The sequence below is a fragment of the Micropterus salmoides genome, unplaced genomic scaffold, assembly GCF_014851395.1.
Source record: "Micropterus salmoides isolate LMB-PRFRI ecotype aquatic unplaced genomic scaffold, ASM1485139v1 Ms_hic_scaffold_6, whole genome shotgun sequence".
NCBI classification, from domain to species: Eukaryota; Metazoa; Chordata; class Actinopteri; order Centrarchiformes; family Centrarchidae; genus Micropterus; species Micropterus salmoides.
Window position 1 is genome coordinate 27,917,098 of NW_024044348.1, and position 17,533 is coordinate 27,934,630.

The window sequence follows — 17,533 nt, forward strand, 5'->3', positions numbered from 1 at the left end:
GCTGCAGTGTTCCTGTTGTATCAGTTAAGCCTATTAAAAAGAACCAAATGTGTGACCGAACTTTCTGCCCTTCTCCGTTTGTGTAGCGCCTCATAAAGAGGTGTTCTAACCGCATTCCTTAATGTCATTTCACTTTGACATCACTGATGTTGTTATTGTTGAATGTCATGCAGGATTGTAAAAATGAACAGTAAATAGCGGCTGGATGAAGCCTCTCCCCAGTGACACTGTGCGCATTTACGCACGAGCCACACCAACATAAATTAATAATAAATCTCCCGACACGCCGACAGGATCGGTCAGGATCTGGTGTTAATTCATATTCTGTGTTCTTCTTCTACACATCTGAACGGTCTCACACAGACTCCAGTTTCATATAGTAAAAGTGTTTGGAGTAAAGCAGCCGTCCTCCTGATCAACCCGGAGCTCCATCAGAGTCTAAACGTGAATTATAGAAGCTGAAAGTTTAATTCTGTTTCCTCTCTCCGTCCTGTCAAGTTTATTACTGCATTTTTTTTCGGTTTTGTCCCACGGTATTACTGCACCGATGGAAATGTTTAAAATCATCAAAGTAAATCATTAAAGAAAACACTCACATCAATATAACACACAAGAAAGAAATCGCCTGGAAATCTACAGAGACCGGTGGAGGTGTCGGTAAAATGTCCATGCAGATGCTGGTCTCTAAATCTGATAAAATAATTGGTTGGTGGGGGTCAGGGGGATGATTTATGCGTATAGGCCTATATAAGTTCCGTTGATGTCCGAGCCAATCCGCACATCACACCAATTCAGCTGCAATAATCGTGACAAAACAGCTGCTGAAGTCAAATTATTAGGCTGTAATATCGACCAGAGCATTCAGACCTGATCTGTTTCATGTTTTAATAATAGTGCCCATGTAGTCTGCACGTTATTCCAACAGTAGAGTCCTGTGATGACAGCTGTAACTGGGGCTATATGAGATAAATGTTAGGCTACTGTGTCATTTTGTAAAGGGACTGATGATAAAACGCTCATCAGGCTGAGGGCTGTAATGATCTCCTGTTTACAGACAAAAGGCGCACCGCAAAAAAGTGGTAGGCATAGTCTGCTGTGTAGCCTATGATCAGGCTGCTGTAATCTGACTGTTTTCAACAGATAATGTTTATTGGAACCTCAAGATCTTGACAGACATGTTTCTGGATTGTGAAGAAATGATCTGGAGCCTTTATTGCTCCGGCCTCCTCGCCTCGCTACCACGCGACAACAAGGAGGAGAGCGCCTCGGTACGTAGCCCCACCTCCACCTGCTCCTTGGATGTCCTTTGGGTTACTGCTGGCGGGCCCACGTGGCTGGGTCCGTCCTTCGGTGGGAGCAGTGTAAGTTAACTCGACGGAACAAAGCTTAAAAGAACTTGGTCATTCTTAAATTAAAATTGTGTGACTTAACGGTCTGATAACTTCTTACAAACAAAAGAAAATTAAAAAAGCAAGTAAGTTGCTGGAAACAAGGGAAAAGCCGAGGTCGCGGCGCTTCGCATGGGGGCTTGAAAAGGACAAAGGGTCTTCGCGGCATGCCGGGCCGGACTTCTTAGGGCGTTGCTGGGAGATGGAGCACGCTGAGCTCATGCCGAAGTCCAAGGGAAGAGCAAAGAGAGCCAAGCGAGCGCAAGTCGCTGCTTTTGTTGGGGCGTGTTCCCAGGGGGCTTGGCTTTGTTCCCCTGAGGGCTTGTTTCCGGTTTCCTGAGAGACTGTCTTTTAACTTTTAATATGTCTATTCTAAAACCTATTTGCGCGTATTGTAATCAAATGTCTTCCCACACTCAAACCTTAATTGTCATAACAGTTATACCATTCTTAGCTTCAAGCATTTGATAAAAAGGATAACAATTGTCAGTGGTTAAACCTTAAAAAGCTTAGCATTTCACAGGAATCAGATGAAAGGAAAATGAAATTAGATGAAAGGAACTTAACTAGCTTCCTGGATAATATTGGCTGTTACACATTCTTTCTTAAATATATGAGAGCAAGTTATACGAACATGGCATCATATTATGAACAATAAACGGTAAGATTAAACAGCATTTCAGAACGATGGCATGTAATACTTATTTTGTCCTCTTGGGGGAACTCTGGTTCCATGAGGAGACTGAAGATAGCAAATGATTGTTTCTTTAAACAATCATTTGCTCAGGAGCTGGGGAAATGAATTATTTAACACAGGATAACATTTCGGTATATATCATTTCTAAGTATAAGAGGTCAGAAGGAGCTGGAAATAATCCATTAGTTAAAAACACTTAAACAAATGTCAGGAATCATTGCTGAAAATTAAAACACTGCGGAATTAACTTATATGGATTCTTTTCAATGGCAACAACACAGTAACATAACTACTCAAATGAAGTGAAGTTGCCTGTTTAGTAACTTAGCAAAGATTATTTAATTAAACAAAGTAATCTGGCGTCTGGAGTTCCTCACACCTGGCTGTGAAAGTGAGAGGGCATGTTAAGAGTCCAAATTAATGGGTTTTTGGTGGGTAGAGTCACAAGACTGAAGAGGAGATCTTTGATGTTTGGAAGTAACCTGAAAGAGGAACTTCATTACCATGGTTACTCTGCCCTTTTGGTCTTGGGAGTGTTTAGAGGTTGTTTAGTTTATGGCTGCGGAGGTCCACACAGCTTGGTTCAGGTTGAGGTTAGTCTCTGTGTAATGTTAATCTTGTCATTTTAACAGTCAGGCACCAGTCAGCTGCACCAAAGGTGGCAAGTTTTACGACCGAACTGCCCAAATACAGCACTTAGGGAAAGCAAACCTTTCACCCCCCTCCTTTGGGGTCTCTTCAGCTGTCTGTTGGTTGACATCTCAACCCCCCCTCTCTATCTCTCAGGGAGAGGGAAGGAATTTGGAGTCTCCAAATTTATTTGATATAAAATGAACAAATCCACACTGGCTGATCACTACAACATACACTTACAAAAACCTGTGTAAAATAGTCATTTTTCATGTTATTGGTATGTAATTTAAACTAGGACTAGGTAAGACTTAGGCCCTACAGTGCTAATAATTTCCAGCTAATAAGTCCCAGCTATAGTTGTCTGCATGCATTTGTTAGTTTTAGTGTGTTTAAACTTATATTAATCAATTCCAGTAGCACACAATCATTCTGACTTTTGGGTCAGACACTCCAGAGTGTTGCCCAAAACCGTGCATATACTCTAAATGGTTCAAGAACTACATTCAATTTACTTTAGAGATGCCTTGAATAGGCATTTTGCGGTTAAATAATTTTAAAGGAGTATTTATTTTCTAACAACCATGTAATGCTCATTAAAATGTCCCTGCAGCTCTGAAGAATGTGGTTTTTATGTTGTTGTTTTTTTTGCTTCCCGTGGTGTAGTTCTGTCGCTGGTCCAAATATAATTTGCTGTATTATGACTACAAAGACCATCAGGCAGCTTTCATGTTATTGCCGCAAGTCTCTTTCAGATTGTACCACAGAAATAAAACAGATTTATTCTTCAGCTATGGGGAAGTGCAACCTTATCGGTTCTTGGATAGAAAAACAGATCTTAGGGCTTAAAACCAGTCTCTGGCAACGTATTTTAAGCCTACTGTCACTGCCTAATAAATGAGCGCCGCTATTAAAATTTCACACCATCATTAATGATTTTCTAAAAACGACAGTAACACTCAACGCATGGCTGTCTCCCTCTCGTTGTTCTTCAAATGACGAGCAAATGTGAGAGCGTCAGAAATGACGGTGAAAGTTAGCAGACGAAAAGATCAACATTAAGTTGTCAGGTTACAGCTCTGTCCTCTACTGTACATCTTGATAGTTAAATTAAAAAAAATGACGATGTTGACCACGGAGGAGCTGAGGTTAGTAACGTTAAAGCAAATTAGGGATGCAAACTAACGTTAGTCCTTTTAAGCTAATGAAGGGATTATTCTTGTGGATTTTGATGTACAAATAAAATAGTTGTAATACAGAAGGGAGGTGGTTCTCATGTTGCCTATTTGTCAGTTTCTACAAATGTATAAAGCAGTAAATTAAGACACAAAAGGCAAACATGAATAATCCTATCTGTAATGATTCTGAGGTCATTAACAGTGTTTTCCTGCCATTATAAGGTGGTGAGGCTCAAAACTGCTTGATGTGCCATGAATGTAAAATCACTGTGGAGAGCATCAAAACTAACCAAATGAATTTTCACAGATCTAATGGTTGGAATTCAACCCCAGTAGACATATTTAGTAAGTTTAGCTTTTGGGGTGTAGTTTATTATTGTCTCCCTGTCTGCTCCCCTGAGTTTACAGTAGGTTAAGTTTTATAAAGTCGCCAAAAAGACAGAACATTTTTTTAATATTTTTTTTATTTCCACCGGTGATCCATTTTTCACGTCAGCAGGTCCACCGCATTTCGCCAGCTTGGTAATTATGTAGCTTATCAATGTCATCGTCCATCCTGGTGTTTCATTGACATCGTCCAATGCCAATTTTGTAGACATCACTCAATCCTAATTTGAATACATTTATGAAAGTAATTTTGTGACTGCATTTCCAGTCCTAAATTTGACCAGGTGAAACCTGCAGAAACCCTGATTGTTCCATTACCTTGTCTACCTGACTTAACAACAGGGTTGGGCAGTAACGGATTACATGTAATGGCGTTACGTAATCAGGATACAAAAATAATTTTTTTGCGATTACAGTACAGAAAAAATTGTACACAGTAATCAGATTACTCTCTAGTTATCAAGTTTCCTTTTACTACTGTGTTTCACACAGTGTGACCTGATAACTGGAGAGCAATCTAATTGCAGTGTTTCCAAGCGGCAAACTTCTGGTCTCCGGGCTGACGCCGATACGGAAGTATCTGAAACTGCAATTCATCGAGTGGCCACTTGAGGCTGGCTCCAAAAAGGAGTCCATCCCCATTGACCCCCCAACTTCACAGCAGAATAAAACGTGTTTACAGCCTGGTTCAAAAAATTGTTTTAGTGTATCCATAAAACTTTGCCATTATTCATCCGGTGTCTGCATGTAGAAATCTACCAAAAGGCGGAGAGAGAACCTCCAGGAAGTCCGTTTTCCAGTTAGTGAGTAAAGTTTTTGTATTTGTTAACAATATTTAACAGGTATCGGTGTCAGCATATAGCTTGTTAGCTTAGCTCGTTACACTAATTAGCCAGATACGAGACAAGACAAGTTGGCAAGTCGGTTAGACATTAGGGTGATAATGCTTTGAAGAAAAGGCATGTGTGAAGTTGTAAAGTAAAGGCTCAGCTCTGTTAGCTGATGTTATGTTAATGGAAAACGGGCAATGTTAGATTTGGCTTCATCCTATAACGCAGTCACTGTTCAGTTATATACTAGTCAGATACTATCATAAGTGGCTGCACCTGGGTCAATGACATGACATGCATATTTTTGTGTGAATTCTTTTCTGTTAAAGTAATTTTAATCAATTCACGACATATCACTTTATTCTACAAAACCAATTTTGTGTGAATACATTTTCACAACACAATAATATATTGTTTTGGCATCTAAAGTTGCCAAAATGTCAGGTGGTGTAACCGTCTGTGCAAATAAACAGATTAAGAAAAGATTTTAAATTGTCTTAAGCATATTAAATTCAAAATAAAATACTGTGGCATGATGTATTTTAAACCTTTCAAATAAACCAAATTTTACAAGTACCAATAGTTTTAAAGTTGCTTAAATAATTGAAAAACTTCTGTCCAGCAATTTGATTGTTTTCAATTGTCAGGGGGGTTATTGCATCATCCAGAGGACCCCAAGTAACCTTTATGTCTGAGTGAAAAGGTTTGTAAATCCCTTTCAAATAATGATAAAAATACCTATGTTTAACTTATAGTCAGACTGGTTCACTCTCCATGTCAGGTGTTACAACCAATGTAATGCTTAAATTAGTCATAAAACCTTTTATTTAATCAAAACATATGTATGAACTTACTAGCAAAAGTTAATACAAGTTTCATAGTATAAGCCTGTTTCATTTGAAATAAGTTGTAAAGTCAGGTGGCGCAACTGCAAGGAAAGTTATTCTAAAGTGACTATGTTTTGATTGATTGAAATTAATTGTTTTAAATTAATGTTTTACACTCTAAGCTTTTTCATGAGAAATGTTTACTAGCTTCAGAAGAGCTGTGTCCAATTTAATAAGGCAGCTAAAAAATGAACACTAAACAGAATACACTGAGTTCACTCGGGTAACTCAATCCAAAGCTGCCCCGAAGCAACACACTAGGATACTTTTTAAGGATAGAGAAATTTAATTAAACAGAGCCATCCTGAAGTGTCCACTGTGCAACTGTATTTAGTAAAATACAAGGATCGGGACTCGAAATTGGCAGATCCTAAATATTAAATGACTTGAATCGTGGGCAAAAAAAGTGATTGGGACATCCCTATTTATAGTAGGTTTGGGCGAGGTCTACAATGAAACATCGTGATGGATGTCATCGGGTGCGCGGGCGGGGGACACGCAGTCATCTTATGTGCATGTGTTCTCGCACAGCCTTCACTCGGGAAAAAAAATTGGTAGACTATTAACTTACGTAAGCAGTCGCGGTGGATATGTAGGCGACTGCTGATGGGGGGGCGGAATAGAGGGGACGGCTCAAGCCGGGGTGTTTACCTGAGGTGTGGGGAGAAGAGAATTCCGGGCCAGGTGCAAAGCATAGCCTACTTAAAAACAATGATAAGAATGTTTGTGGTCATTAAAACCTGCTTGCTGGGGGCCATCGGCAATGGACGATACCATCGTCGATCGAACAAAAAACTTTGTTGTTCAATTACAATCTAATACATTGAATCCATTGCACTGTAGCCTTTGCCATTTGTTTTACTGAATGTGATATCATGTATCCTGTTTTTAATCAGTTCATTACTTTTACTTCAATAGAGATTTAAGACTAAAACACCTTTTTTGTATTTGAAAGAAAATGCAATTTTTCAGTATATTCGCTGTCATTACTAATATGTTATCAGGTGGCCTAACTGAATTGTCAGGTGGTGCGACCAGCTAAAATATTGATTTTAAACTGATAAATAATAGGTTAAAGCGAACATATGGTTTAAAACGAAGATCATAGATACCGTAATGAAACGTTAATTTGTATTTGTATAATTTTTCCATCAATAAATGTAAAATTGGATGTTAAGATACTAAATAACTGGCCTGTAGAATGCAATAATGTTAGATGATGGATACACAAGCACAAAATAATTAAGCCTATAGACATTAGGGAATACTTGCCAAAGCTTTCTGAGAGAGAGACGCATGTTACTGTTTCATTTATTTTAATTTTTAATATTTCTATCTAACACACATACGCTTTAATTTCTTGTTTAATGAAATGTATGTGGTTGATTGTCCTTTAGTTTGTATGATGCTTTGGCAATATTGTTATACATTCATGCCAATAAAGCTAAATTGAGAGAGAGCCCACCTGACATGTTGTTTAACAAATAAAACTTGTTTATACACTGTTCTAATTTCAAATATATGAATTAAATCCATTTTGAAGAGATTTTTTAAAAATGCATTTTTAGAAGCTTTGTCATTGACTCACCTGAACCGGAGGGACACAAAGGGTTTAAAGGTGGAGAGCCAAAGAGGGAGCGGCTGCAGAGTTCTGCCTGTTCACCGAGGAGAGCCGTGCACATCCAAGTGTACTGTTTAAAATGATACACTATTCTTTGTGGGGTTCATCAGTGGGGATTGATTCGCTTTCTCAGAGGGGGGGCACTCTGAGGTGAAAACCGAGTTTGATCTGCGACGTCGACGATGCCAAAAAGGTTAGTACAGTTCACTAAGAAATATAAAAAGATCCTTATAATAAATGTTCCAGTAAGATCTGACTTGAGTAGTCAACAGGTGTCTAACAGCATGAATTATTATTGCACAGTGTCCAGCAACAAACCGTATTGCACATTAGTAAACTGTATTTCACATTGCCACCCCTGATTACTGTTACATGCCAGAGAGGTTATCATGCTGAGGCGATCTCAGAGTTCAGTAGCTTTATGGCACTCTGGAAGGACTGTCAACAGCTTCAGCTCCTGCTTTGCGCAGCCTTTTCTTTTTACTCACAACACCTAAACACCACTGATGTGAAATTATGATTCTATCATTATAATAACTCTTACAACACATTATTTCAAGTCATACAAAACTACTACATTTGTAACCTTTTAATATTGATGATTTCATGAATGCAAGACAATATATATAATAAACATTATCATCACATTATTCATTCATTAGTTTCCTATGTTAATTGTAAATAGTGTGACTCAACAATATATTATAGTATACAGCTAAATGAAATTGAAATAAATATTAAGATGGTATTTATAGGTTAACATTTTACATAGTAAAAAATGAAAGGTTGATGTTATATACTGTTTTATTTTGACATGTCTTTAAGAGACAAATGTGACATTGACTGAGAAGTTACCCTGTTGTCAAAAACAGAATTATCTGCACACTGAATAGTTTTAAAGCCCTGTACGAGGTGTCATTTATTGCGACCCCTAAGAAGATTACTCTGTGCAGATCATTCTTTGTTTCAGCAGTTACCCACTGGATGGTTTGGAGGTGTTGAAATTATTCTGTGTTTAAGCTAGACCTATATCAGAGCAGCAAACAAGGCACTCTTCAGAAACTTCAGGCTCTGTTACTAGGTGTATGGCTCCTTATTTATTTTAAAGTATAAGGTAGAGAATTACAAAGTGAACCATAAATCATCTTTTTTTTCTTTTCTTTTTTATATAAATGAACTATAACCCAAAGGAGAGAAGGCCTTTCCATGTCAGTCCACCCCAACAGATCTAGACTTCCAGCACACTGAGGATGCATCCCAGGTCTCTGGTCTCCAGGTGGGACATCTGATCCACAATGTGACTCTGGGAGGAAAATGCTCCAGGTAGTGAAAAATATAAAGTAAACGATGCAGAAATGTTTTTTATTAAATATTATAATTATATATATATATATATATATATATATGGAATATTGTGGAGAAGTTACTTTTTAAATATAATTCAAAAAGTGAATCTTTGATATATACTCTAGATTCATAACGCAAAGTGAAGCCCCATTTGTTTTCATCTTGATTACGGTTTATAGCTCATGGAAATAAACTCCATAATCTCAAAGTATAAAATTTTTTAGAATAAATACATTTCTGTATTGGAAATTATACAGAAAAGAAGGAGAGAAGAGCTCTCTAATTAGCTAATTAACTAAAACACCTGCAAAGGTTTCTGAAGCCTTTAATCTCTGTCTGGTTCTGGTGCTCACAATGAACTTTTCCTCAGTATTCTAATTTTTTTTTAGATGCTCTAAAAGATGACTGTTTTAATGTTGACAGCACTATTGTCACATACGTGGGAGAAAATGGAACAAGGGAGACAGTCTTTAAATGTTTGTGTTGTCATCTTAAAACAGACAATTTTATATCAGCTGTCAATGTCCAGTAGCCAAGTTGTCCTAGTAACATTACAGTTTAAGCTTTGACTAGCAGACATGGAGGCAACAGAACCTCAACTAGAACTGTTCACTAAAATCTCGTGCCAAACAAAAGAAGTACCTTTCTCTTTCAAGTGTCCTATTCCAGACAATAATCTCACAGCCCTGTTGACAACAGAAACATTACTAAAAATAGCGGTGTGGGGAATTAATTAACGTGATAGTAGCCATGGGTAACGTTTTGCAAGTTATACAGTTTCCATCATGTAACTAATGACTCTACCGCTAGCTTATTACGTTCATTACAAGTGACATACTGAAGTGATGTCCAAATAAACGACTCATAACTAACTTTGTTAAAAGTTTAATTGATTTGCTTCAAATCGTTCATTTGAGCTGTAACGTTAAGTAAACTTAAGATAATTAATAACTGATTCATAGTTAACTGTTAACGTTGGTCTCAACAAAATCTAACGTTTGTGTTGCAGAAAAATGTTACCCCATTTATATATTAAAAAGCGTTTAAAACCTTGAAGTATAATGTCAATAACAGATATGGTAGTTATTTTAATATTTTCCGGTGTCTTACTTTGACTGTGAGCTGGTAACGACCATAGACTGGTAGCAACAACAGTCACAGGTTCCAACCTCCACCATACAGCACTGGGGATTTAGAAGCTGCCTCTGCTAACGCAGAGTAGCATATAGCATTAGCTCCTTAGCATGAGCTAACTCGGTCACGTCGAGCTAGGCGGGAGTGGTTTCAGCAAAACGTTGCATCAGCTCCACCCACGACCTGCGTCTTTGCCCATTTTTCGTTATTCGGGAGTGATGTGCGGTGACGTGCTGCTAAGATGGCAACGACCAGCTCCGCCCAATTCAGGCTTCAAAACTGCTCTTCAAAAACCAACGGGTGACGTCACAGATACCACGTCCATTTTTATATACAGTCTGTGTTTCACACAGTGACAGTGTGACCCGATAACTACAGAGTAATCTGATTGCTGCGTTTTACTCCTCTGGGGCTGGTGACTGGCAATTTGTGCTGGTTCTTTTGTCTAGTAACTAGTTTGGAACTGAGTAAATTTTCAGTAAGTTGGGCCAAGCAGTCTCAATTAGCCTGGGTGATTTCAAAGTTGTGAAAACAGCATGTTTTGACTTATTATTTTTAATTCCAAAGTCTATTAAAGCCTATGATTATGAAAACAGAAACACTTATTGAATGTAATATTAAATATATTTGAATATTATTTTCAGCAGCACATTTGCATTTCATTGCATATTTTTATCCATCATTTTTTAAGCACAAATAACTGGGCAAGGTATTAGGTTCGTGATGTGTATCAACCTCTTCATTATGTTCCTATGTGGAGTGTATGATTGACATAATCAATCATATAAAACAGCCCCGCCCCTCCCCCATCTGTTATCTTACGCAGCTCAAGTACTGTCCCAATACGCAAGATCACATTTCACAAAGAACGGTTAAAGTCTTCTTAACAAGCCAGTTTTACCAGGATGCATCGGTTGGTAACTTTTATGAACTTGACCACCCAAATTTCCCAGCATTCATTTTGGAATTCCAGTGAGGAGCGGAAAGCAGAAAGAGGCCAATATGTTCACGTTTGAGAAGATTTGAGGCAACTGTGTAGATTTCAAATATTGGCAGTTTTAATAAAAATGGATGGCAAATTGAAAATGTGCTCCAACGTTTTCAGAGTTGAGAGGCTACACAAGCGCCTGTGGGGGTAGCTAGCCAGCCAGCTAGCCAGTCACACTCTTGCCCCACAGTCACACACAGACCACTTCAGCCAATGCAGCAAATGACTTCAGCAACAATAACAGAGGAAACCAGGCCTACCCCAAAGACCATTCTTTCTACTTGCAAATTAGGGTAGGCTATAGCACATCACCAAAGGTTTTGGGTGATTAAGCCTGCCAGTTATTTTGGAGCACTGCAGGCGGCCTCTGTGCTGGGAGTGTTGCACAATACCAGGAAACATATCATCTCAAACTGTCAACAGTGTTCTGTATGTTTTGTGACATTGAGTTCATTCTTACAAGAACGACAAGCATGAACTTTCTCCCCAAGAACAAAAGTCTGTCTTTTGCAATCTTAGGATTTAGAAAAGCCTTCTGTCTCCTCCTGACTTTAATGTTTTAGCTCATGAAAATGGAAACCTCAAAAAGCATCTTTAATATCGATACATAGGCTACATGAAACCATGCTAATTAATCAAAAAGGTCTAAAGGCTAAAGGTAGGAGGTCCCAAAAGTCTGCATCCTAACCAGTTAATTATCCATTTAAAAGCAGCAGCATTGTTCTTGGATGTACATACAGTCCAGATCTTTACTATAGAAATAGACAAGTGGGATAGAAACACAAAGGTTAGATTTATGTTATGATTCATGTTTGACACAAGTGAAATCTTTGAGTATAAGGATGAACTGATTAGTCTGGCAAAATCTTCTTGGATAAACTCCCCCACATCCCACCTAATTGTGATATAATTATTACTAACATCCGGAGCTGGCTCCCACAAAGCAGATGGGTCTGGAATAACATTCTGGTAAGTACTGATTTTACTTAAGCCCCCTGCACGCTTCCTAACCCCCAACTCCTCCAATTGAACTGTACGTTGTCACAGCCGCTGCAGTCAGGATCCTGGCCTTCACTGCATTGATTTCACGTTAGTCCACTGTGCTCGTTTTAGGCGGCATCTGCAGGGCCAAAGTATGAAAGGCTCACAAGGTCCTAACAAGGGCAACTAAATATGTAAATATTATTCAAGTAGGCCCTAATGACTTGCAATGAAATTCACTAATTGTGTTTTATATACAGCATATTTGTGTGGGGGGGGGGTTTACATATTCATTGATTACAAAATAAGTCAACAAAAGTTGGCTCATATAGTGTTTGTCCATTCAGAGTTGACACGGCTCTGGAGCAGCTTTTTAACAGCAAAAGCTAGTAATAATGTTAGTATTGCATCAACAGTGGGTCTGTAGCAACCAAGTTAATTATCAATTTTCATTGAATTGAATGAGAGTGGCCCCTGGTGGCCACTACATGCAAATGTATCTTTCAGATTTAGATAATCTCCACTTAAAGATTCCACAATATGTTTTATTTTTCTACAATATTATTATACCCTGTCATTACTAAATTGGTATTGAATAACAAAAATTATTTTAAAAGCCCATTTAAACCAACATTGTTACCCCTTCCCCTTGGTCTCTCTTAAGGTACCCAGTAAGTATTTAATTGATACTCTTTATGTACTAAATCATTTGAATGTATTTTGGTCCCTGTAATCTATGCTTTAACATCTTCTTTCCATTCAAAACCTGAACATTGCAATGTTCAATTGTTTTTGTATTATGTATCATTATATATGTATTACCAGTTCATCCCAAGTACTGAGTGCATCTGGTCAATGAGTATTGTATACTGAGCGCATCAGTGTTTAAGTTCAAGATAACTGAGTTATGCAATCAATGAGGGAAATAACAATTCTGAATGTGCCAACATCATGGCCTGACTCTTCATTTTCCCTAGGACATTCACAAAAATACCAGAATCCATCATTTTTAGAATCCATTTATACATATGGCAAAATCCTCTTGGATGGATAGAGATAGAGAGAGATATGTATAGTGATATATCTGTGTGTGTGTGTGTGTGTGTGTGTGTGTGTGTGTGTGTGTGTTTTCACAAAAAATGTTACCATGTCAGTGTTTTCATTTCATAGGACATATAGACGGTGTCCATTCTGTTAACAACACACTGACGGTATCATAGTTGATGCAGTGCTTGCCCTCTAGCGTTCAGAGGCTGACAGTGACAGTACAGACGTGTTACATCTCAGTTCGTTGTGCTTGCCATTTCAACTGCTGGGTCCTGATGTGTGCTGGCAGCCCTCCATGATCACATTTCACCCTTCACTTAACAGCAGGGGTGTAGTACAGCACAGCAGCGGCAGCTCTGGAAGCTCCATCGTGTTGCCTCTAATCTGCTCAGGTCCCAGCGAGGTTGACAAGCTCGCTTTCAAAATCAATCAGTTACACATTACTTTCTCCATGCCTAAAACTGGATCTTCTGTTGTGGTGTTTTTCCTACACAGTAAGATAATAACAATTGCTTTACCAATTTTACTTTACTTATTATTATAATTATTATTATTATTGCACATTCAGTATTCCTGCCCAAAGTGTTGCCCTGGCTCACACTGGCCTGTTGGTAAACTCATGTTATGTGACGCACATGTGCACACACACAGAAGCACCAACAAACCACTGTACTACATGTTTCAAACAAGTAAGCATAAACACACACAAACAGAAAGTTGTAGTTTGTTTTTCAAACCCCACATGATCTGTGTCAATGGCAACTAGGTGGTATTTGGTCCCTTCAAAATGGACTGTGTATGGAAATGATAAGAAACGCAAGAATAGAATTGAGTTATATAAAAAACACTCGTGTGATCTCAGAACATCAATCACGTTCAATAGTTCTCCTGTGTACAGAACTGGATGCTAAATGTCATGTTATTGTTATATCTAAATATGGACTAAGATACCACATGGTTGCTTGTTTGAGGCAGTGATAAAATACATCTTCACATAGAAATAACATCTGATAAGGTATGATATGGAGCTGCCAGCGCAAGACTCTGGCAAGATGAGAGGAGGTGGACTGTGTTTTACATCGATGATGCTTGGTGCGCAAATTCAGTCAAGATGGACTCTGTTTCCCAAATATCTGACTGTTTATTGTGAGGATGAAACTTTCATATTATCATCTGGTTGCTGCTGTTTACATTCACCCCATGCAAATTCAAAAGATTTACTGTGGACTGTTGTGTGTATACGTGTCTGTATATATAGTCCCCTCCAAAAGTATTGGAACGGTAAGGCAAATTCCTTTGTTTTTGTTGTTCACTGAAGACATTTGGGTTTAAGATCAAAAGATTATTTATATTATAGATTATAGGATTTCAGCTTTTATTTCCTGGTATTCACATCTAGATGTGTTAAACAGCTTAGGACATACCACCGTTTGTATTAGACCACAGCATTCTTAGGTGAGCAAAAGTAATGGAACAAATAATCTTAAAGTAAATAACATTTAATATTTGGTGGCTTAACCCTTGCTTGCAATAACTGCCTCAAGCCTGCGACACATCGACATGACCAAACTGTTGCATTCTTCATTTGTGATGCTATTCCAGGCTTTTACTGCAGCTTCTTTCAGTTCTTGTTTGTTTCGGGGTGTGTCTCCTCTTAAGGAGGTGAAATGCATGCTCTATTGGGTTAAGTTCAGGTGATTGACTTGGCCAGTCTAAAACCTTCCACTTTTTCCCCCTGATGAAGTCCTTTGTTTTGTTGGCAGTGTGCTTTGGCTCATTGTCCTGCTGCATGATAAACTTCCTCCCGATTAGTTTCAATGCATTTCTCCGTAAATTGGTAGACAAAATGTTTCTGTCCACTTCTGAATTAATTCTGCTGCTACCATCATCAGTTACATCATCAATAAATATTAACGACCCTGTTCCAGAAGCAGCCATGCACGCCCAAGCCATTACCTCCAACATGCTTTACAGATGAGCTTGTATGCTTCGGATCATAAGCAGTTCCTTTCTTTCTCCACACTTTGTTAGAAATTAATCTTGGTCTCATCAGTCCATAAGATTGTGTTGCAGACCTTTTGCAGCTCATCTCTGTACTTCTTTGCAAATTTCAGTCTGGCCAGTCAGGACATTCCAAATAGTTGTGCTTGCTTTGGGGACTGCACATGGATCAGATGAAGGCCAAACAGCAGGGTTTGCAGTGAGATGTGTTCCAGAAGTCTCTAAAGTCTAAAATTGTCCTCTGTCAAGCTGTTGCAAAAAAATGTCCTTTGTATGATGTATACCTTAGAAACACATTTTTGGTGGTGTGGGTGGGCATTATAGCCAACAATGATTACCAATAGTGATTTTTCATATTTTTGTAATTTAAAACCATTTAGTGTGCTGTGTCAGTTTGCACTTTAGGCCACTAGAAGGCATTGCTCTCTTGGAGGTGGATCAGATGATGTGATGTCTTACTTTTTACTCTCTCTTTAAAAGTTAGAAGTTCACTTTTTAAAACACACAGTTCTCATTGCCAACCTTGGTGTGGTAGTTCATCTTACATCCAAAAATAGATTTGTCAAAGTACATGTCACGGTGGCATGTCCAGACTTTTTTGACTGAGGTGGCTCAAGTGGGACTTAGGCAGATGTGGCATGAACCACGTCCATGTGCATGCAAACATCTTATATTACGTTCTGTGTTTAAATTTTGAATTTAAAACATAAATAGCGACCATCAAAACACAATAGATTGACGCCATACAAATTTTCTATAAATATAAAGCTTTTGTACTTTATACTTTTAGTCCTAAAAAAGGAATTATTTACCTCTAAAAGTAGGTTTTGCACAAAAGAAAACGATACACATTCAAAAAATATAAAGTACCAACAAAATCAAATGAACAAAACTGTGTGGACAAAATATTGTATTGACAAAATTGTGCAAAACTTCCCGCTTTGACACGAGGGGGTCCTGATATTTGCCAGGTCTGCCCTGACAAAATGTATCCGTTTCTTTTTGTTGTGTAGTTTTGCTACAAACCTGTACTGCAGAAACAATCAGACATTCTTTCAGGAAAAAAGTGTACATCTGCCTCCTCCTGGCATGAGGCTTTATCAGTACAATATCAATTAAAATAACAATTTCCAAGTTAACACAATGTTTAAGATTTTAAAATGGGATCCTCAAGTTGGAATACAAAAACACACACATTTGGCTCTTCAGAATGCATTTAATAAAAACTTGATCACAAAAAAAAGAATGCATTTAATACTTTAAACACTGTAATGAAGTTCAGGCAGACACCCTTCTTACCTGTTTAATTAACTGCAAATTTTTGTTAAAGTCTAGGATTTGTTGAAGGAAACTCGGTTTATGAATTGCTTCACATACAGTAAGTAGCTATAAGCACTGTCATAATGTAACTGTGATGTGACATGGTGAACATATATATATATATATATATATCAACCGTTATCAGTCTGTTGTCAAATATTTTTCAAGCAATGAAACTGATTTTATGACCAAAATTCTCAAACCATTTTAGCGATCCTATGAATGGTAATTTCCCAAAGTATAAACTCAGATTGCCCTGTTTCACACTGCAGGCTTCATAAGGTGCTCATCCAGCAAGCACTGCCATTCAGGACTGCCAGTAAACTTAAGCCATCACATCTGAACTCAACTAACACTCATTTCTCCAGGTCCAAACACTGAAAAGCAACTTCAGCTTACACAGCAATTACAATTCCAGGAGCAAATAATAGGATTTTTTCTGGCCTAGTGGTTAAAGGTGTATGACAGGAGTCCTTACGAATGGGAAACGGTGTGCAATGCTGGAGGAAGCATGTAGGGACATTCCACTGGAGTCCATCCAGGGGAGGATTTGACACACCAGGGGGTACTTCCCCCACTGCCTGGCTAAGGCTGACATCGCGTGTGATGTGTGGATGGTATTTTATGGCCTCATGTAGCCAGAACCTTGAAGCTGAGGAAGATAATATGATGTGAGTGGATATTTACGCTATTGCTTACAGTACTGCATTGCAGTGGAATACTTAGCTTTTGATTGGTGTAATCTCTCCTTTACAACATCTGATTGGTGTACTGTACAGTCACGAAATAAAACGTTTGAAATCTGAGTGTTGAGTTTTTGTGTTCTGTCACATTTGTGTAATTTGTATTGATCGCAGTAGAATAGTGTTTCAAAGCATATAGAGGGTTTTATAAACACAGTATGTTTTTAGATGTGTTTGAAACTGAATTTATTACAGATCAGTGGTGGATTTTGTCTTTATCATTTTGAAAAAGTGGTGCATAAAATGTGGATGTGAACAGTATGGTGGGAGCTGCAGAGCACAGGGGCCAGGAATGTGTCCGGTCTAATCCCAGTGAGGGACAGAAGATGTTTTAGCAGATCTCCTCTTGTCCAC

The 17,533-nt window shown here is 38.2% G+C and overlaps 1 long non-coding RNA gene across 1 annotated transcript; it reads right to left on the reverse strand.

The window, feature by feature from the left end:
- Positions 1 to 8,692: 8,692 nt before the first annotated feature.
- Positions 8,693 to 10,336, reverse strand: LOC119890571. The gene is made up of 2 exons (XR_005442258.1): positions 10,076 to 10,336; positions 8,693 to 8,921 (listed from the first exon to the last, which is right to left on the reverse strand). It is a non-coding gene; the product is annotated as an uncharacterized LOC119890571 (long non-coding RNA).
- Positions 10,337 to 17,533: the final 7,197 nt, after the last annotated feature.